This window comes from Rattus norvegicus, chromosome 13, assembly GCF_021556685.1.
Source record: "Rattus norvegicus strain SHRSP/BbbUtx chromosome 13, alternate assembly SHRSP_T2T, whole genome shotgun sequence".
In the NCBI taxonomy this organism is placed as follows: Eukaryota; Metazoa; Chordata; class Mammalia; order Rodentia; family Muridae; genus Rattus; species Rattus norvegicus.
The window spans coordinates 15,298,114-15,320,536 of record NC_141546.1 but is presented as its reverse complement, the minus strand read 5'-3'; positions in this window follow the sequence as shown (position 1 = coordinate 15,320,536).

The window sequence follows — 22,423 nt, the reverse complement described above, 5'->3', positions numbered from 1 at the left end:
TTCTTGCAAACTATCTTCTGATGCCTATACATGATCCATTCCATGAACACTCACAAACATACATGCAAACACATGCTGGTATATACAAATTAATTAAATATGTAGGTTTATTGTACTAATTTTTAAAGGAATGTCTCGCTACTTCCACAAAGTGCCTTCTTCACAATTAACCTTCTCTCTAATAAGAAACAACTGTGTAACATTGGCTAAATGAAGGCTTTGATAAAGGAGACTGTAAAGCTCATCCTCTCTTATCCTGCAAAGCATTACAAAACAGAAATAATTACTAGGTTGTTTTTCCACTCATCTACTGAACTGCCACTTATCATAAACCACACATGAGCATTCAAGGATATTAAAAATGTAATCACTCCTCTCTTGCCACCAGCTTCTCTAAGGAATGGAATGCAATAACCCTCAGGAAAGCAAAAAGGCAATACAAGGTAAGATTTTAAAACCAGTCTGATTTATGTAAAGTTATTACAGCTCATTTCATCTGCTCCTGAAATACTGTCTGTTTTGTATCTCCCTTACTTCTGGTGACCCAGAGTTCAAATTAATTCCCCATAGATAGGATATGTTATTTAATACTAAGCACCTATTACTAAATTGCATTAGGGTAGTATAAACATTTTTTAAAATTCCAGGGCAGGTTTCTTCCTGCCTTAACCATTTATGTTCCTGGATGAAAGACATACACACAGACTTTATATTTTAATGTATTAAGTAGCACAATAGTTGGACAATTGTCTACCCTCCATGTTGTTAGAGATTACTTTTATACTGATAACTGAGTTACTTTTACTAGTTTTCATGTTCCAACACTGTTGTTCATAACCCTGATTAGCCAGCCCATACAGTCACACTTTTATGGCTAAGCTCTCCTGATGTCGCTCTTCTTTTCCCTCCTGTAACACTTCCTCTTTCCTGAAGGTTACCAAATGTGGTAGAACCTTCCCCCAGTGAATAAAAATTTCAGGGACCAATCACTGGGTGAGGGATGGGTGGGATATCCGGGTCAAAGAGAGGACAAGAGGAGACAGAAAAGAGGACTTGCTTTGGGACTAGACAGGTGGAGACCAGAATGTAGGTAGGGAGACTCCCTGGTTCAGGTTGGGATTTGGTACCAGAGGATTTACCTTAGAATGGCTTACAAATTAGGATGCTAGTTGCTGAGCTCAGTGACTGTGTTACCTGTTGATTCTAAACTAAGATTGTGTTTTGCTTCATGTGGCAACTCAGCTGAGTTTCAGAGAGAAAGGTACAGCAGCAAAGCATGGGTTTACAAGTGCACCTCGGCTAGCCGTGCAAATTTGTATGTGTGGGGCAGGCATGCCAATAACACTCTCTGGCAACTTTCAGAGCTCTAGATCAGAGAGTCTGCAGAGGTGAGAACAAACCAGGCTCTCCAGTACAACTCCTGGCATAGTGTGGGATAGTGCATTTTTATTAGTTTAGGCAAAAACTATATTCAACTGTTATAAGTGACCTCTGTGGAAACATGAGTATAACTTGACTTTAAAGAGCCCTCAGTGATAACTACACTAAAACGAATTCTGAAGTTTATTTTTAAGCAATTGATTATTAAAAATATATATATAGTCTTTTGGATGACTAAAAGATCTGGCAGATTTAATAATATTAGGGAAAATATTGTCAACGTGAATATTATGTTGATATTGAGAAAGTTAGATAATATTGATTCAATTTCTAATGTTATTTCTTATGGTTATAGTTATGCATCAGTGAATGGTTAGCCTATCTCACCTTGACATGTGTACATCTATTGTGTTCACTATGGCCTCAAAAGAGGGCTTCTGTTTAATGTGGAAATAGTTCAGTCAATGATAAGCTTGCACCATATATTTGGATCTATGAAGCTTATAAAAGAGCTTGATGTAGTGGGAAACACTCTATTCCCAGCCTGAAAAATTAATCTCTGTACCTTCTGTCATCTCGTTTGGAGGAATCAGTTAGCTCCAATTTCAAATGGAAATCATAGAGGAAGACATCCAATATCAACCTCTGACTCACTTACATGTGGCAAAACACCTGCTGACACACACAGAGACACACAGAAACAGCAGATGCACAGACACACAGACACATAGAGAGAGACAGAAGATGGGGGGAAGGATTTTTGTGTTTTACATCAATATTCACTTAAAAATGTAACTGAAACTGAACTGGAAAGATGTGATTGGTTTAAGATTCATCACTAACAGACACTGTGAATTATTAGAAGCCAAAAGGTAAAACATCAGATTTAACAGAAGGAACATTAGCCATTGCAAGTTTAAAAATGGAAATAACAAAATACAATATACAAAATTACAATATAATTCATAGAGCACAAAACTAGTGTTAACTTTGTTTTTAGGTCATGTCTGAGTTTTGTTCAGTTCTTTCACTTATGTGGCAAGTTAAATATGGATTTATCTGCTGTGTGTATTTAAGAATAAGAGATAAATTTCAACAACTTCAAGGATGATTGGGAATAGTTTGAATTAAATTATCTATCATGTGCTTCTAATACAGCAATTTAATTGTTCAATACATTCACTGTATTTTAATTGCCTTCTTAAGTATTGCAGTAAAACCCTTAAGTAAATTCAATTACGTCATTAGCATCAAATTTCTCTGAGGACCATCACCTTAAAATCAATGCTAAGTTAACTTCTACTTTGTGTTTATGTCCCTCTTCTATCTTTTCCTGTTGTTTAATTTTGAAGCCAATGTTTGTATCATCACAAACTTCTTGGTACATCTTTATTCACCTTTAGTTTTAATAGTATAAGGCATGTTTGTCCATATTTCTGTATATCACATTGTATTTTATCATGAAGTTGCTATTGAATTTTGATGTTTACTTCTTCAAGAGAATCCAAACAAATGCCTAGCATCATTTCACTTTACATACAGCAGGCTAACTCTGAGCGATTTTTGTTTTTTATTCATGTGGAAGCTTCTTAAATGGCATGAAGGATTGTATAGGAAGTATAAAAAATTAAAAACAGTTTTTTCTTTGGTAATTTGAACATGCCTTCCCTCCTCGCCATCTCCAGGAAGATTGCTGTCTAGATGGCTCTCAGTGTAAATTACTTTTTAATCTCATGAAGGTTACTATTCATGTGAAGTCAGATCTGTCCTCCTATTTCTCAAGTCCCCCAGCCCCAACACTGATCTCTCCTCTTCCCCTTCCCCTCATTCCCAGTGGTAGATATCAGGAGTTCCCCCTAATCCTTTATGGTTCTTCATTCAACTCAAACAGGGTCCTTGGCTTCATCACAGATGAATACTTCAAAATGAAGAAGCAGGAAGCAGAATTATAATTTATTAAAATTATTGTGTAATGGATTCCAGAATAAAACAGTATACATGAGAATGCAGACAACCTACTTGTTATACCATTTCATACAAGCCATTGTAGATGCTCTTGGATTATATATGGATAGCCTTTTTCCCCCTTTTGATAGGTGAGATGATAGGGTAGATCTGGAGATGCCTTGTATGATGTTGTAATTTAATAAAATTGATTTTTATTTTAAAAAATAAAAATATATAAGATCAGTTCCATCAACTTCCACTCCACTTCTCACTTTTCTCCCTGGCTCTCTCTTTGACATCGTCAGTCCTCAAGACAATCCAGCATGGCAACTTGTCATGCTGTTCTGCTTTCACCCACAGTTCCCTTGGCGGGCTGTTACCATGCCAGGCACACACATCCCAATTCGATGTCTGGCTTGGTGCATCCCACCACTACACATTCTCTTGAACTCAATTAAGTTACAATATGAAAAAACACACTGCACAATAACCCTTGATCCAAATGATGAGATATAATTTGTTCATTTGGATAGCACAAAATCCTATACACACCCTTCCCTTACAAATATTCATAAAATTCTGTATCTGTATGCAGAGACGACTCTTAACATCTGCCACCATGTTCTTCCAGCTCCTTTTCCTCACTCCAGCTCCTTCTCTCCTGCTTCTCCCTTCTAAAACCTCTGTTCCTACCTTTCTTATTTTCTGTTCAATGATAGGCCTCATTTCATCTTGTCTGTGTTCATCTGCATAATGACATCAACCTACATAAAATCAGGAGAAACCATGTTACCAATACAGCATCAGGTTATATTCTCTTTACCATAAAGGGTTCTGGTGTGATTGCTAGAAGATTGAAGGTTACATCTACAAAAAAAAAAAAGTCTTACATAAATGTCATTAAAATTTTATGTATGTGTGTCTCTGTATGTGTGTGTGTGTGTGTCTGTGTCTGTGTGTGTGTGTGTGTGTGTGTGATATACTTGAGTGTCAATATGGTGTCTACATTCATATTAATATTTTATAAAATATGCTTGACTGTGTATGCATGTGTGGTACCCAAAGGTGGATTTGAGGTATAATCCTGTGTACTTAATTTTATTTTATTTATTTGAAATGACATTTCTCTGTTCAGCTTTTGGTCAATAGATCAGAGATCCCCTTATACAATTTCTTCTAAAACTCAGTTATAGGCACATAGCACCATCTGAACTTTTCATCAATGGTTAAATGAACCCATGATAGCATAGAAATCACTTTACTCACCATGATGGAATTACTGATTTTCAGCAGGTAATAGTCTTCAATCACACCACTGGTTGGAGCCAGATTCTTTGTCCTTCTAATGTCATAGTTTCCTATGTCTTTCTATTCTACCTTTTTATTACAATAATAACAGTAAAATAAAAGATTTTCTTAATTTCCCTTTTTAGCCTGAATGTAAAGATTTCAATTGAGCAGCAACTCATATACTGATTTCCCTGGGCTCAAATCAACAGAGCCACCTTCACATGGGAATACCAGGGGCACAGTATAACTTTTGTCATCTTACCATAAAACAGGGGAAAAGATGCACCAGTCACTCTTGGCCCACATTAGGCTAGGTATCAAGCTTCCCACTATTTTCAACTCATTCTTAAACAACCATGATAGACCAAGGACATTTCAACAGCCGTGTCATTCAATAGGATAAGTTCTATACAGAGATTTCCTGACAACTAAATTGCTGACCTACCCTCATCACATTACTGTGGATTTGACACCTGTTAAACAAATACACATCTGTACATTTTCACAGTGAAAAGGACCATAATTATCAACATAGAAACCATAGTTTATGCAATAAAGTCTGTCAATGAGGGCACAGAGGGTACCTGGAAGAGAATGGGGGACAAGAGACATGAAGAAGGGCGCCAAGCCTATGATCGAGGCAACAATTTTATTTTTTCCCAAGGCTGAATTTATACTATAACAGAGGTAACAGAGGGAGGGGGGAAGTGTGAAACTTTCCAAAGGCCAAGGACACTGTATTTGTGTGGTCAGCTGATGTCAACTGGATGTCAGAAAGGTCACAGGTTTGTCATATCTATTAGTCAGCAGGATGTTGGTTTCTCAGAAAGGTTACAGGTTATCACATTGGGCATCTTGACATCAGAAGTATTTCTCGGCAAGGTCAGAACTTTATCATATCATTATTCATCCTGACCACCAGATTTGTATTCATCTTCTGCAGCTGGCAGGGGATTTTCCATGAACCCAGGCATAATTAACTCTAATCATGATAATAACAACAATAATGGAGGGTATCAAGGGCTTGTTCCCAACAAAATTCTTATTATTTCTCCCCATCATACATACCAAATTTTATATGGAAGGGGAAAACAGAACATGTAAGTCAACAAATATAAGGCAAAAACTGTTCATAGTACATTGACAACTGAGCAGTGAGATTTATTTTAGTAAAACTGCACATTAATAATTCAAAAGAGAAACTTCACTTTAGTAATACAAAAGTCTCTGATAGTTTTTGAGATAAACACATTCAAAGCTTACTGTAAATTTGTCTCCTTCCTACTCTTGCAACCCTCTGCAAAATACTAAATGTATATCTTCAGAAATATTTGTAAACAAGTCAACAACAAAAGTATCTCCCTGCAATTAATTCTATTTTGCACAGAATATATCATTATAATCATTCCAAGTGTGTCTCCTTGCTTACACTTGTTTCTGTTTATGGCAGAGCTTAAGAAAACAGAAAATATAAAAAAATATTAAAGAGAACTTTATATTTGTTACTTGATCAACAGCACCCTAGGTATATTCTGGGATTTATACAAATGTACAGCTGAATACAAATGAACCCATACATATACATACACATAGGTAACGGGAGATTATGCCCACATGTATTTTAAAATTTCTCAGTACCTTACTTAAGACATCTATGTACAACTATTTGGGCTGCCTTTATGAAACCCTTTGACCCCATATTGAGAGGACATGGGAATAAGTTCCTTAAACTTCTCTATGTATTAGTCAAAGTCAGCCTATATGCATATTCTCCTATTCATGTGATGAAAGAAAAATTCCTGATATATCTTGCAGTACTTCTATGGAAATTGGTATCATCTGATCAGGATCCTTTCCTTATGAATTCATCTAAACTTAAATGACTCTATATTTTCTGTCCCCAAATAAGTCCTATTGATGTTTACGGCTTCAGTACATATTTTTTCAGGGGCATGGTAATATCTAAATCATAGCAGGGTCTTCCATAATGTTGTGGCAAAACAGCATTTGTAAATGTAGTTACAGCCAAGCTGATTCAGAGTTAATAACAATTTTTGTAAGTGTATTTGTATATGTACATGGGAGTATGTGCATGCGAGTGCGATTGTGTGAGTAAAGACAGAATTTTTCAGGCAATGATATTTATGTAGGGGTCAGAGGATAACTTGCCTGAGTTAGTTCACTCCTTCGATTGTATGAGTTCTGAGTTTCTGGGATCTAACTCAGATCAAGAGCTTTGTGAAGAAAATAATTTTACCTGCTAAGCCACCACAATAGTCCAGATCTTTACCCTCATCCAGACTTTAGGGATTACAATCATTTGCAGGAACCTTAAGTTCCACCTCTGTATATGGTCTTGCCTTATTGTGAAGTAAAAGGTAGCATCTTCCAGTAACTTTAAAAGCTACTGTTGATTCTCAACTTATAGGTCATAGAAGATATGATTATGGATTAAGCAGTATTGTTTATTTATACTTTATAACACATAAGGTGGGTGATGTAATAAATTAAAGGAGTCATTTGATGGTTCTTTACTGAGACAATTTGCTAGCCTAAAGGTTAATATTGAAAGGCCTGCATGAAATCAACTATTAGACATTCAGTATTCTGCAAGAAAGCAAGGATACAAAGTAGAGACAGATCAGTAAAGCTGCTTGAGCTGGTTAGATCCTTTGGTCTTGCAGCTGAGAGTATAATTTCACCAGTTCTGTTGGCTTTGCTCAAGGTTCAAGATACTCTGTTCACAGCCCCTCTGGCTTACTCATTGCTGTTTCTGAATGAAATTTCTCATTTTCCCATTCCTGCAATTCAAGCACAGTAGTTTACCATCTTCTTATGCAAAACTGAATGTCAAAAAAAAAAGAAAGAAAGAAAGAAAAAACTTTCTCTTGTTTAATATATAGAGTATTTGCTATGAAATTAACTATATTCCTGCTGTTTTATTTTGCAAAAAAAAATACTGTCTGTTTTTTCTCTATTTGTCAACTAAAAAATTATAGGACAAATGTTAGTAGTTAAATAAAAGAAATGCTAGGAAACAACATGCTATTAATCCTTGTAAAAACCACAAAATGCAGCTTATTTGGTTTGTAGAGAACATTAACACAAAATGTAATTTCAGAGTTAGAGAGAAGAGGGATGGAGAATTTTTGGTGAATCCTTGCTTAACTTCTAGGAGAAAGCTTGACTTTTAGTGGTAATAGTTGGAAGCCCAGCAAATTTAGAGAACTTTAAGTTTAGTAAAGAATGACTCAAAAAAATCATAATTTTCAATACTTAAAAATGTTTTCTTTATATATTAATATATACATACTAATATGGACATATTAACATACTAAAATTATTCAATATGGTTTCATCATGTTTTCTTCCCTTAACTGCTCCCAGATCTTTCCCACTTTCCTTACTTATTCAATTTTATGTTTTGTGTGACTCTTTCCAAAAGCAGAAAACACAAAAGCACAAAACAAAGATAAAACCAAATGAGGAAAAAAGACAAATAAAATTAACAAATAAAAGGAGTAAAAAATGCTTACCAAAACATGGAATTTTTTTGTGTTTGCTAACTACTCTTCTGCATGGAAATGGCCTGGAATGAGGTTGTTACACTCAGTGGCACTCCATTGAAGAGCACAAATTTTCCCTTCCCTAGAATTTGACAGTTAGAAGCAGGATTTCTTGGTTAGAGGCAGGATTTTGTATCCACATTCACTTTCTTAATGCTGGGTTTGGTTAAGTCTGAACCTGTGCCTGCTGTCACATTTTCTATTGCTTTATATGTATATCAGTCCTGTTGTACCTAGAAGACACTATTTTCTTGGAATCATCTATTACCTCTGACTCTTACATTCTTTTCACATGCTGTTCTTTTTTTTTTTTTTTTTTTTTTTTTGGTTCTTTTTTTTTTCGGAGCTGGGGACCGAACCCAGGGCCTTGTGCTTCCTAGGTAAGCGCTCTACCACTGAGCTAAATCCCCAGCCTCACATGCTGTTCTTAATAGGTCATTGAGTTCTGAGAGGTGACTTGAAAAGACATCACACTAAATTTGAGTGCTCAGAAGTTTCCTTGTCTTCACAGAGTCTAACTGTGGGTATTTGTATTGCTTATCATCTATAATAAGTATAAACTTCTTTAATGAGACTTGTCTATGTATTTATCAATATGTTCTTAGGAGACATTTTATTTCTATGTTCCTTTTATAGAAAAACAATTTAAGACGATCTATGATGCCCATGGCCATTCTAGTATCATGTTCTCGGTTGTTTTGGTAATGATACATATGGTTTTCATTTCATAGAATGGTACAAAAATATAGTTTAATAATTGATTGTTACTCTTACACTATTTGTACCACTATTGAACCAGTAGGGAAGTAGTTGTTATAGGCTTCGGAATTTGTAGATCTCTCATATTGCTGTTTCTTTCTCAAATCAAGTAGTGTGCAGAATGCCTTACCACATCATGAATGCTAGTCACTTGGACTGGTGCTTCTTATTAAGCACCAGCTTTACTTCTCCATATTCAATGGATAAATAAATGTTATCTTTAGAAATAGGACATTACTATCAGGTTGTGAAGAATAACCAGTAGCCTTATACAGCCATGATGTTTGAGAGTTTCCAGGTTCTGTTTTGTACAACGGCAAAAGAAGACATGATTATTTCCAAAGGGTATTGAACGTTCTACTTAATTGGAAAAGATACATAATAAGGTAGTTGAACCACCCCATACACAGTGACTCATTGAGATTATATAAATATATGAAAATTCTACAGTCATTTGACCAAGCCAAATCATCCAGTCAACAGTTTCTCCAGGGCAGGAGCAAGGATTTAAAAGAAAAATGACAATTAGACAATACTGTGGCATGACTCCCATGACCAGTTCTGAGACTGAAGTGGGTTTATTATATTCCAGTATTCTTTTGTTCCACTTTAAATACTTGCAAAATAATTAGATCAGATCTGGGTCAAGGAACAAGCAAAGTAATAAAGTAAGACACTTTTGTAGGAGCTAGTCAGGATGACCCAGGCAAAAGGAAATCCACAAATGCTACAGGTGAGCCTGCTCTGAGCTTTGCATTAAGTCACATGTAAATTATCTCAATCTGAGCCTATTCAGATTCCAACTAGAGTTTACTCCTTTTGTCAGCTCTGATCTCAATTTCCCACTGAGTTTCTAGAAGCATCCCCAAAAAGCTCTCCACAGGCATAGATTTCCAAATAGTTTTTAAGATGTCTTTTACTGTTAATATAAGGCTTGAAGTGAGTCTTAACTACCAGGTAATTGAGTAGAAGGCAACCCCAAATTGCTCTAACAAGCAGTTTTTATATTTATAGAGGCGCAGTTTACCTCAGCAAGGTTATAGTTCAAACTTATTGGTTAGCAAGCATCATTCTGTACATTCTGAGAAATTTCTACTCAGGAATGTGACTGTGGGTAGAGAATGGAACTTGGCCCAGCCTTGATCCGAGGCATTGTCTTCTGTGACAGATTGTCTTGAGCCTGTGTAACCTGTGGTCATATCCTCACCTGTGAAGGAGGTGCTTGGGGCATTGCCCTATGTGACTGATCTGTCTCAAAACTCTCTACAAAGATCTGTGGGGGGCTGCAGCTTGTGAAGCCTTGATCTCCTGGGAGAATGGGAATGCACCTGCCATACCTTTTAGGGTCTCTGGGAATATGACCTACCTCAATCAGAAATCATGGTACCCTTCACAGCCAGGCAACCCACATAGCATCATGTTAATTAGAAGACAATACTCAGCTAAAGTTATCTTTTATTATCTTTCTATAGATTAGTAGTTAGGTAAGTTTCTTCTTTCATAATCAATTAGATCAATTAGTTTTTTTCATGTCATTTCCCCTTCATTCTGTATCCTTTTTCATCTTTCTTTTTCCTTCTATTTTTTAACATTTTTGCTCTGAAATCTTTATTTTGGTGCCCACCCAGATAAACACAAGTAAGCTAAATAAGGCAGATCAGCCACTGGAAACTGAGAGGTATAATATTTCTTATAGGCCAAACTTCATTCTACAAAGCAGGGCAGTATTGTGGAGTGCTCTTGGGGCAGCCTCTTGGAATCTGGCAAGAACTTTTCCTTTGGTCAAGGAATTAGGCATAGGATAAATACACCTGAGGAATGTGTTCTTTGTATTTTGATGGGTCTTGATGATCTTAGATACAATAATCACAGTACTTTTGTCTATGCCTTGTTTGTTCCTTAAGTGCTTTGCTATGATTTTTTCTTTTTACCTTGACTACTTTTTCTTGACCTAGAACTTACAATAATATTTACATGTACCTAGAATAGTATAAAATAAAACTGGCAAAAGGCTTGCCAGTTGTACTTGCTGTAGTCATATTATAATGTTATTTAATTTCCCTTTCTTCCTTTAATCCTCACTCCTTACCTTGAGACCCTGTTGACTGACTGAGCTGGCTAGGGCAAGGTATGATTTCCATAGTGAGTTTATGCAAATCAGCAGGTCCAGGAATCACGTGGCTTTGTGTCACTGAATGTTTTATGAAGACTATGTGATAAGATTTTTATCTCAAGGGAACAAAATTGTACACATGTAGAGGAGAGTAGAAAAAAAAAAAAGAAGGCCAGAGTTTAGGCACATGTAATCAAACTACAAGTAAGAAAATGCATCAAGATAATGCATTAATCAACAAAGATAAAAAGTTTACAAAAAAGAAGAAGGATAAAAGAAACAAACTATGAATCCTAAGGAGTTGTGTTGGAATCAGAAATACAACCATGAATGTACATTTTAAACATTTACAAACACAGGCAATATATTCATATGCAAAAGTAAAGGAGATGGGTATATTTGATCATATATAATACTAAATATATTTGATCATAAATTTGAATCAGAATTATAAAAACATGGTGAATGCATATTAACAAAATTAAGAGCCCAGATAAAATAAGAGAATCCCTTTGTCAGAGGATCTCAAGTCCATGTTCATAAGGATGGGGACAAATTAGAGTCCCACACACGGCTAGTGGGAAAATTCAGTTCATAAAACACCCTATCTCTTTCTTGCCTTTGAAGCAGAGTCTCATTTTGTAGCCCCAGAGTAGGAATGGGAGATAGTCTAAGCTGCTTTCGACTTCTATCTATTATGGATAGGAAAGCGATGAATAAGAACGATTTTTCAGGATAAAATACTCTCTTGGTATATGCACAAGAGTGGATCTTGAGGTATATCACCTTGTATCTTTCTTAGGAACTGCCACATTGATTTCCGGATTCATTTTAAAAGTTTGCACTGTGTAATTGATCTTAACTATTCTGACAAATGGAAGTTAAAATCTCAAAGTAGTTTTCAATTACACTTCCCTAATGGCTAAAGATATTGAACAATTTCTTTATGTGTACCTCAGACACTTGACTTTTTTATACTGAGAATTCTGTTTACATCTATACTCCTTTTATTAAAAGTGGATAATTTGGTTTCTTGAAAATCAGTTGCTTAATATGGTGCTGCATTTTTGAAATGACATTGTTTTTCTGTTTCATAAGGTCCCATTTAGTAATTATCAATCTTAGTTCCTGGGATATTTGTTTGCTCTTCAGAATATCATTTCCTATACAAAACATATTCATGTCTATTCTCTTACTTAATCAGGTTCAGTGTATTTGGTTTTATAATGAGGTCTTGATCTACAGATCTATGTTCATGCTCTACCAACTATGTTTTGTAGTACAGCTTGAAAATTGTGAATGTTGATACCTCCAGAAGTTCTTTTATTGTTCAGGATTATTTTAGCTATCATGGATTTTTTTTTGTTTGTTTTTCTACATGAAGATGAGGATTGTCTTTCAAGATTTAAGAAGAATTGTTTTCATTTTTCATGGAAATTGAATTGAACCTTTAGGTTGCACTTGGTAGGATGACCATAATTTACCATGTTAATCCTTCTGATTCTTAAACATAGCAGAATATTTTATTGTCTAATATTTTCTTTAATTGGTCTTTTCAAAGACTTGATGCTTTTATAATACAAGTCTGTTACTTGACTAGTTAGTGTTATCCCAAGGTAGCTTATATTACTTGAGGTTATTTTGAAATGTCTTGTTTCTTATTTCACAGTTCTTTTGTCCTTTGTAATAAGAAGTCTTCTGGTACATATTAGATAACTTTGATTTTAGCTATGTTGCTGAAGGTGTGTATAGACTATAGGAATTCTCTGGTGGAATTTTTAGGTATCTTACATATTCTATCTTATTTATACAAATAAAGATTTTTTGACTTTTTTCTTTACATTTTGTGTACCATTGATCCCTTTCAGTTGTGTGATTGCTCTAACTAAATTTACAACTACTTTATTGAGTAAGGAGAGAGATAGTGGTTAACATTGTACTGTTCCTGATGTGAATGGAATTGTATAAAATTTCTTGCTACTTAAAATGATTTTGGCTATATTTGCTCTACACTGCCTTTTTATGCTGGGGTATATTCCTTTTACCTTTAAATTCTGCAGGAATTTTTTCAAGAATTGATGTCAGATTTTATCAAAGCCTTTTTGTCATCTAATGAGATAATAATGTGCTTTTTTTACAGTTAGCTTACATAGTGGGTTGTATAGTACATTTATAGATTTTTGGATACAGAATTATATCTGAATCTCTAGAATGAAGCCTATTTGATCAGAGTGGACGACCTTTCTGATGTATTCTTAGAATTACCTTTAATTATTTTATGAACTATTTTTGCATCTCTGTTCAAAAAAAGAATTGGATTGTGATACTCTTTCTTTATTTGGGTATTTATGTAGTTTGAGTATGAATTTAATCTATTCTAGAAACATCTGGCAATGACTTTTATTGTTTTCTGTTTTTTGGATTTTGTTTTATTTATTTTGTTTTTAGAACTTTTAATAACTGCTTTTGGTTCTCTTTGGGATAAAGTCTGTTTATATTGTTTATCTTATCTTAACTTGCATAAGTGGTATCTACTGAGAAAACTATTTATTTCTTTTATATTTTCCGGACTAAAGGAATACAATTTTTTAAAGTGTATCTTTATGATTCCCTGGATTTCCTCTATGTCTGTTGTTATGCTCCCCATTTTATTTTATTTTTTCTTCAATTTAAAAAAAATAAATTAGATTGCTCTCTCTTTCTCTGCCTCTTTTGTTTAATTTGAAAAAGGGTTTGTCCACTCCTTCATGATAAAAGTCCTGGAAAGAATAGAATTTCAAGGCCCATACCTAAACATAGTAAAAGCCATATACAGCAAACCAGTTGCTAACATTAAACTAAATGGAGAGAAACTTGAAGCAATCCCACTAAAATCAGGGACTAGACAAGGCTGCCCACTCACTCCCTACTTATTCAATATAGTTCTTGAAGTTCTAGCCAGAGCAATCAGACAACAAAAGGAAATCAAGGGGATACAGATTGGTAAAGAAGAAGTCAAAATATCACTATTTGCAGGTGATATGATAGTATATTTAAGTGATCCCAAAAGTTCTACCAGAGAACTACTAAAGCTGATAAACAACTTCAGCAAATTGGCTGGGTATAAAATTAACTCAAATAAATCGGTAGCCTTCCTCTAAACAAAAGAGAAACAAGCCGAGAAAGGTATTAGGGAAACAACACCCTTCAAAATAGACCCAAACAATATAACGTACCTCAGTGTGACTTTAACCAAGCAAATAAAAGATCTGTACAATAAGAACTTCAAGACTCTGAAGAAAAAAACTGAAGAAGGCCTCAGAAGATGGAAAGATCTCCCATGCTCATGGATTGGCAAGATTAATATAGTAAAAATGGCCATTTTACCAAAAGCGATCTACAGATTCAATGCAATCCCAATCAAAATACCAATCCAATTCTTCAGAGAGTTAGACAGAACAATTTTTAAATTCATTTGGAATAACAAAAAATCCGGGATAGCTAAAACTATTCTCAACAATAAAAGGACTTCAGGGGGAATCACTATCCCTGAACTCAAGCAATATTACAGAGCAATAGTGATAAAAGCTGCAGGGTATTGGTACAGAGACAGACAGATAGACCAATAGAAAAGAATTGAAGACCCAGAAATGAACCCACACACCTATGGGCACTTGATTTTTGACAAAGGAGCCAAAACCATCCAATGGAAAAAAGATAGCATTTTCAGCAAATGGTGCTGGTTCAACTGTAGGTCAACATGTAGAAGAATGCAGATCGATCCATGCTTATCACCCTATACAAAGCTTAAGTCCAAGTGGATCAAGGACCTCCACATCAAACGAGATACACATAGGGCAGCACCTTGAACATATGGGCACTGGAAAAAATTTCCTGAACAAAACACCTATGGCTTTTGCTCTAAGATCAAGAATCGACAAATGGGATCTAATAAAACTGCAAAGCTTCTGTAAGGCAAAGGACACTGTGGTTAGGACAAAACGGCAACCAACAGATTGGGAAAAGATCTTTACCAATCCTACAACAGATAGAGGGCTTATATGCAAAATATACAAAGAACTCAAGAAGTTAGACAGCAGGAAGAGAAATAACCCTATTTTAAAAAATGGGGTTCAGAACTAAACAAAAATTCACAGCTGAGGAATGCCGAATGGCTGAGAAACAACTAAAGAAATGTTCAACATCTTTAGTCATAAGGGAAATGCAAATCAAAACAACCCTGAGATTTCACCTCACACCAGTGAGAATGGCTAAGATCAAAAACTCAGGTGACAACAGATGCTGGTGAGGATGTGGAGAAAGAGGAATACTCCTCCATTGTTGGTGGGATTGCAGACTGGTAAAACCATTTTGGAAATCAGTCTGGAGGTTCCTCAGAAAATTGGACATTGAACTACCTGAGGTCCCAGCTATACCTCTCTTGGGCATATACCCAAAAGATGCTCCAACATATAACAAAAACACATGCTCCACTATGTTCATGGCAGCCTTATTTATAATAGCCAGAAGCTGGAAAGGACCCAGATGCCCTTCAACAGAGGAATGGATACAGAAAATGTGGTACATCTAAACAATGGAATATTATTCAGCTATCAAAACCAATGACTTTATGAAATTCATAGTCAAATTGATGGAACTGGAAAATATCATCCTGAGTGAGGTAACCCAATCACAGAAAACACACATGGTATGCACTCATTGATAAGTGGCTATTAGCCCAAATGCTTGAATTACCCTAGATGCCTAGAACAAATGAAACTCAAGACTGATGATCAAAATGTGAATGCTTCACTCCTTCTTTAAAAGGGGAACAAGAATACCCTTGGCAGGGAATAGAGAGGCAAAGATTAAAACAGACACAGAAGGAACACCCATTCAGAGCCTGCCCCACATGTGTCCTATACATATACAGCCACCCAATTATACAAGATGGATCCAGCAAAGAAGTGCATGCTGACTGGAGGCAGATGTAGATCTCTCCTGAGAGACACAACCTGAATACAGCAAATACAGAGGTGAATGCCAGCAGCAAACCACTGAACTGAGAATAGGACCCCCGTTGAAGGAATCAGAGAAAGAACTTGAAGAGCTTGAAGGGGCTCGAGACCCCATATGAACAACAGTGCCAAGCAACCAGAGCTTCCAGGGACTAAGCCACTACCTAAAGAGTATACATGGACTGACCCTGGACTCTGACCTCGTAGGTAGCAATGAATATCCTAGTAAGATCACCAGTGGAAGGGGAAGCCCTTGGTCCTGCTAAGACTGAACCCCCAGTGAAAGTGATTGTTGTGGGGAGGGCGGCAATGGGGGGAGGGGGAACACCCATAAAGAAGGGGAGGGGGAGGGATTAGGGGGATGTTTGCCTGGAAACCTGGAGAGGGAATAACATTCGAAATGTAAATAAGAAATACTCAAGTTAATAAAAAATAAAAAAAAGAAATAAATAAAAAAAAGAAATGTAAATAAGAAATATCAAAGTATTTGGGTGGAGAAAAAAAAAAAGAAAAGAAAAAGGGTTTGTCTAAGTTACTGGTTTTCTTAAAAAAAAAATCTAAACAAAACAAAACACAAGTCCTATACCTTCTATTATTTATATTCTTTTTTTGTTTATATTTTAATGATCTCAGCTCCAATTTGTGATTATTGATGTCTACACCTTTGAGGGAGGTTTCTTTCTTTTTCATTGTTTTTAATTTTTATTTTCTTTCTTTCTATTTATTTATTTATTCTTTTACTAGAGTTTTCAGATGTGTTAGTAAGTTACTACTATGGGATCTCTCCAGTTTGTTTATTTAGTATTACCTTTGGTTTTGTTTATAATCTATGTACTCAGTGTTATCAACTAGTGTTTTAAAACTTCTTTGATTGTGTCTTATAATTTTTTCTGTATTGTATATTAGTTCATCTATAATTTAAAAGTTTTTATTTTTTTTATTTTTGTCTTGACCAAGTTTTCATTTAGTACGGTATTGTTTTGTTGTTCCAAGAAGCATTTGTGAACCCCAAAAGGCCACCAAGTAGCCAAGTTCAATGCAGTCACACAGAGTCTTTTATTTACAAGCTTAATCTTAAACTCCACCATACCTACTCTCCCCAAATATTGGTTGCAGGCATCTTTATTTAACAATCAGAATTATCTAGAAGCAGGGTCCTTCATGTCTTACTGTAAGTCTTCTCATACAAGCAGTTTTGGGGGACACAAATTAGGATTACAATACAAACAGCATTAGTCCAACCTACTATACCCTTATACCTTTAGAAAAGGTTATTTATCTATGGGCCATTTCTGTCTCCTCTCTCTCCAATCCTTTCACTTTGGCTGACTCATTTGAACTTTGGTAAGTTCACCCACATAAACACCTGTACACACAGGCGTCTCTCAGAGACACACACATACATGCATACACAGACACAGAAAAACACACACACACACACATACACACACAAGGGTAGAGAGAGAGAGAGAGAGAGAGAGAGAGAGAGAGAGAGAGGCACAGAATTGTATGCAAATATATGTTGACAAATGTATGTGAAGCTTTGCTGTGTGTAAAGACTTATACAAACCACTGTTAGTAAATTTAGATCACTTCACTGCCACAGATCTAGCCTTATCTTTAAAATGTGTTTTCTAGCAATTTAAAAAAAGTCAATGTATTTCTTGCAAGCCATTATTAATGTTTTCTTAGAGAGGTTTTGTGGTATGACATCTATTTGTTAATGCATAAATTCAGCCATGGAAAATATTGAGGTTATTATTTTGCAAACTTGAAATGTTTATGTAATGTGTTCTGATAGAATGTTAGTTGAATAAATGAAAAAACACATTGGTTTCTTCAGAAGCAGTCATGAGTATTTTTCTCATATATACGTTATCACTTACAAAGTCAAGGTGTTGTTCTACTAATGTTTTGATAGCCATGGGGAATGAAGTTGGCTAAATGGAAATTTTTTAGTTTATATTTGTGGAAATTGTCACAGTTTAAAGTATTTCATTCAACCTGTTTTGATAGCCTTAGGGAAACAAAGGCTAGATTTCTATTTAGCTTACTGTGTTGAAATTTTCCAAGTGCTTATCAGTGTATCTAGATTATCAAATGAAATATTAGATAGGTAAGGGACTCTGGGTATCAGGGATCACAGTAGAGATTTATACTAGGTGATGAAAACTCAATTCTAACTGAATTACTTTGCCTAAAAATACCTTGTTTAAAATTTACATTTGGGGGTTTTTATATGGTCTAGTCTGCTTTTCACTCCCTTATCAAGTAATTTAGGAAATGAAAACAGAAGAACAGGGGGAATTACACTATCTGTTAGCATATGTAGAATTGAGAAGGAGTATAATTGGAACATCATATTTCTGTACAGATGGATGATTTAAGTGTGTGTGTGTGTGTGTGTGTGTGTGTGTGTGTGTGTGTGTGCTTGTGTTTGTATGTTGTTACATGCTTGGAAGTCAAAAGACATTTGTAGATATTGTTCTCACCTCCCACCACATGGATCCTAGTAGTTGATCTCAGATTATCAAGCATGCTATACCTTTGCACATCAAGCCATTTCCCAGGCTCATCAATGTTTTATAGAAGTGTTTGAATGAGATAATTTTTAGAATCTGTGACATGGATATTACATACTTATTTTCTGTTAACAAAAACATACTTCTTTCCAAGTAGATGTAGAAGGCTGCCTCATAATCAAGAACACTTATTCATTCTGAAAAGTGCTGACTTTTATATGATTGTGTGTGTGTGTTTGTGTGTGTGCACGCGCGCGTGCGTGCGTGTGCATGTGTCTACATGTTCATGTGCATGGGTGCTTTGGCTGTGTGTTCATGTTAACTAATATCTGTACAGCCTAAAGACTAGCATTTGTTATATTAATCAGTCTCTTCTATAATTTATTTTATGAAAGAGAGTCTCTTTTTCAAACTGAAATTCTTTATTTCCTGTAAATCAACTGGCCAGCAAGCACAAAGCACTTTACTAATACAAATGTACTCACAGCCAACCATCAGACTGAGTGCATGGACCACAAATGAAGAGGTAGGGGAAGGGATGAATGTGCTGAAAGGTATTGTAATCCGATAGGAAGAACAACATTATCAACTAACCAGATCCCCAGAGCTCCCATGGACTAAACCACCAACCAAAGTGTATAAATACAGGGATCTGCCTTAAACTACATATGTAGCAGAGTATGGCCTTATCTGTTGTCCATATTAGTGCTAGCAGAACCTCTCATGGGACAGCAAAAGCAGGCCCTGTCAATAAACACTTCTTGATATCACCAATAGTGTCAGGGCTTGGTGTCTGTATATGGGATGAATCCCCAGGTTGGGCAGTCTGTGGATAGCCTTTCCTCCAGTCTCTCCTCCAATTTTTGTCCCTGCATTTCCTTTAGATAGGAACAACTGTGTGTTAAAATTTTTAAGATATGTCAGTGACCCCATCCCTCTATATCCCATGGTAATTTTGTTCCCTTTTTTAAGCTCTACTGAAGTATGTACACTTTGGTCTTTCTTCTTGTTAAGCTTCATATAGTCTGTGCTTTGTATTGTGGGTATTCTGAACTTTTGAGCTAATATCTCACTATCAGTAAGTATATACCATGTATATCGTGTGTGTGTATGTGTGTGTGTGTGTGCGTGTGTGTGTGTGTATGTGCGTGTGTTTGTGTGTGTGTGTGTGTATTACCTCTTCAAGGATGATATTTTCTAGTTCCATCTATTTGCCTGCAAATTTTATGAAGTCATTGTTTTTATAGCTGAGTAGTTCTCTATTGTGGAAAAGTACCATATTTTCCCACTGATGGACATCTGGTTTTTTCCCACCTTCTTGCTAATAGAAGTAAGGCTAAAATGAACACAGTGGAGCATGTGTCCTTGTTATAGGTTGGGAATATGCTGAGAAGTGGTATAGCTGGGTTTTCAGGTAGACCAAATTGTGATTTTCTGAGGAAGTATCAGATTGTTTTCCAAACAATGTTTTTTACCAACTTGCAATCCCACCAATACTGGAGGAGTATTTCTTTATCTCCATACCTTTGCCTTCTGCTGTCCCCTGAGTTTTTTATCTTAGCCATTCTGACTGGTGTGAGGTGGAATGTCAGGGTCATTTTGATTTTCATTACTAAAAATGTTGAACATTCATTTAGGTGCTTCTGGAACATTCAACATTCCTTAATTGAGGATTCTTTGTTTAGCTCTGTGCCACATTTTAATTGGGTTATTTGATTCTCTGGAATTTAACCTCTGAATTTCTTTGTATATTTTGGATATTAGCCCTCTATCAGATGTAGGTTTGGTAAACATCTTTTCCCACTCTGTAGGATGCTGTTTTGTAGGTTGCTGGTTTTTTTTTGTTTGTTTGTTTGTTTTTATTGACAGTATCCTTTGCTTTATGGAAGCATTTCAATATTATGAGGTTCCATTTGTCAATTGTTAATCTTAGAGCCTGTGCTGTTGGTATTGTATTCAGGAAATTTCCCCCTGTGCCTTTATGGTTGTGGCTTTTTCACAACTTTTATTGGAGTCAGCATATCTGGTTACATGTGGAGGTCCTTGATCTACTTGGACTTGAGTACTGTACAAGGATATAAAAAAAGGATACATTTTCATTCTTCTACATGCTGAACACTAGTTGTTCCTGTAACATTTGTTGAAAATAGTCTTTTTCCCCCTACTGGATGCTGTTCACATCTTTTTCAAAGACCAAGTGACCATATATGTGTGGATTTATTTCTATTGACCTACCTGTCTCTGTACCAATGCTATGCAGTTTTTATCCTATTACTCTAAAGTACAACCTGAGGTAAGGAATAGTGATTTCTCCAGAATTTCTTCTATAGTTGAGAATAGTTTTTACTATCCTGGTTTTTTGTTGTTGTTGTTATTGTTGTTGTTATTTCAAAGAAATTTGAGAATTGCTCTTCGTAACTCTATGAAAAATTGAGTTGGAATTTTGATGGAAATTACGTTGAATCTGTAGATATTCCTTTTGATGAAATGTCAATTTTTACTGTACCAATCTATGAGCGTGGGGGAATCTTTCAATCTTCTGAGGCTTTTACAGTTTCTTTCTTCAGAGATTTCAAATTGTTGCCATACAAATCCACTATAGTTGCTTATTTAGTTGTTTTATCATTTATATGCTTAATCTTGATGATTATGATCAAGAGCACTGTTATTTTCCACCACATATCAATTTTAGTTTTAATAGTATCAAAACATTTTTCACGTATACCCATATCACATCCCATTTTTCCTATTGTCATTAAGTATATGCAGTCCCAAACTAGAATCCAAAATAAACCTTTTTAAGTTATATTTTTCAGGCATATTATCAATAAATTATGAACATAACTGATACAACTAATGATTAAAATTTTATGTCAGATGCAGTGCAATGCTTGAAAGTATACTTCGATAAACAGAGACATAGTGAAACTAAAAAAAATGTTATGAAACAAATGGATTTAACAGATATTCATGTCTTCCAAAAACAAAAGAATATACATTGTTTACAGCACCATATGGTACCTTCGCCAAAATTGACCATAGATTTGATAACAAAACATCCCTCAACAGATACAAGAAGAGTGAAATAATCCCATGCATGTTAGCAGATCACAATGAACTAAGGCTTTTTTCTTGTTCAATAACAACAAAAAAGTAACAAACTCTACATACATATGGAAGCTAAGCAACACTCTACTCAAAAATAACTTAGTTGAAAAAGAAATAAAGAAAGAAATTAAAGACTTGTTAAATTTAATGAAAGTGAAGGCACAACATACCTAAACTTATAAGACCTGTTGAAAGCAGAACTAAGAGGAAGACACATAGCTCTGATTGCCTCCAAAGAGAAACTGGAAAAAGCATACACTAACATCTTGACAGCACATTTGAAAGCTCTATAATGAAAAAAAGCAAATACACCTAAGAGGAGTAGAGGGCAGGACATATTCAAACTCAGACCTGAAGTCAACCAAGTAGAAACAAAAAGAACTTTACAAAGAATAAAGAAAACCAGGAGCTGGTTCTTTGAGAAAATCAGAAAGATAGATAAACCCTTAGCCAGACTAACCAGAAGGCATGGAGACAGTATGCAAATTATAAATATCAGAAATGAAAAGGAGACATAACAAGAGAAACTGAGGAGTTTTTTTTTAAATGAATAAATCCTACTACAAATGCCTGTACTCAACAAAACTCAAAAATCTAAAGGAAATGGACAGTTTTCTAGATAGCTATCAGGTACCAAAATTAAATCAGGTTCAGATAATCCATCTAAAGAGCCCTATAACCCCTAAAGAAATAGAGGCATACATTAAGCTCTCCAAACCAAAAAACCCCAGGACCAGATGG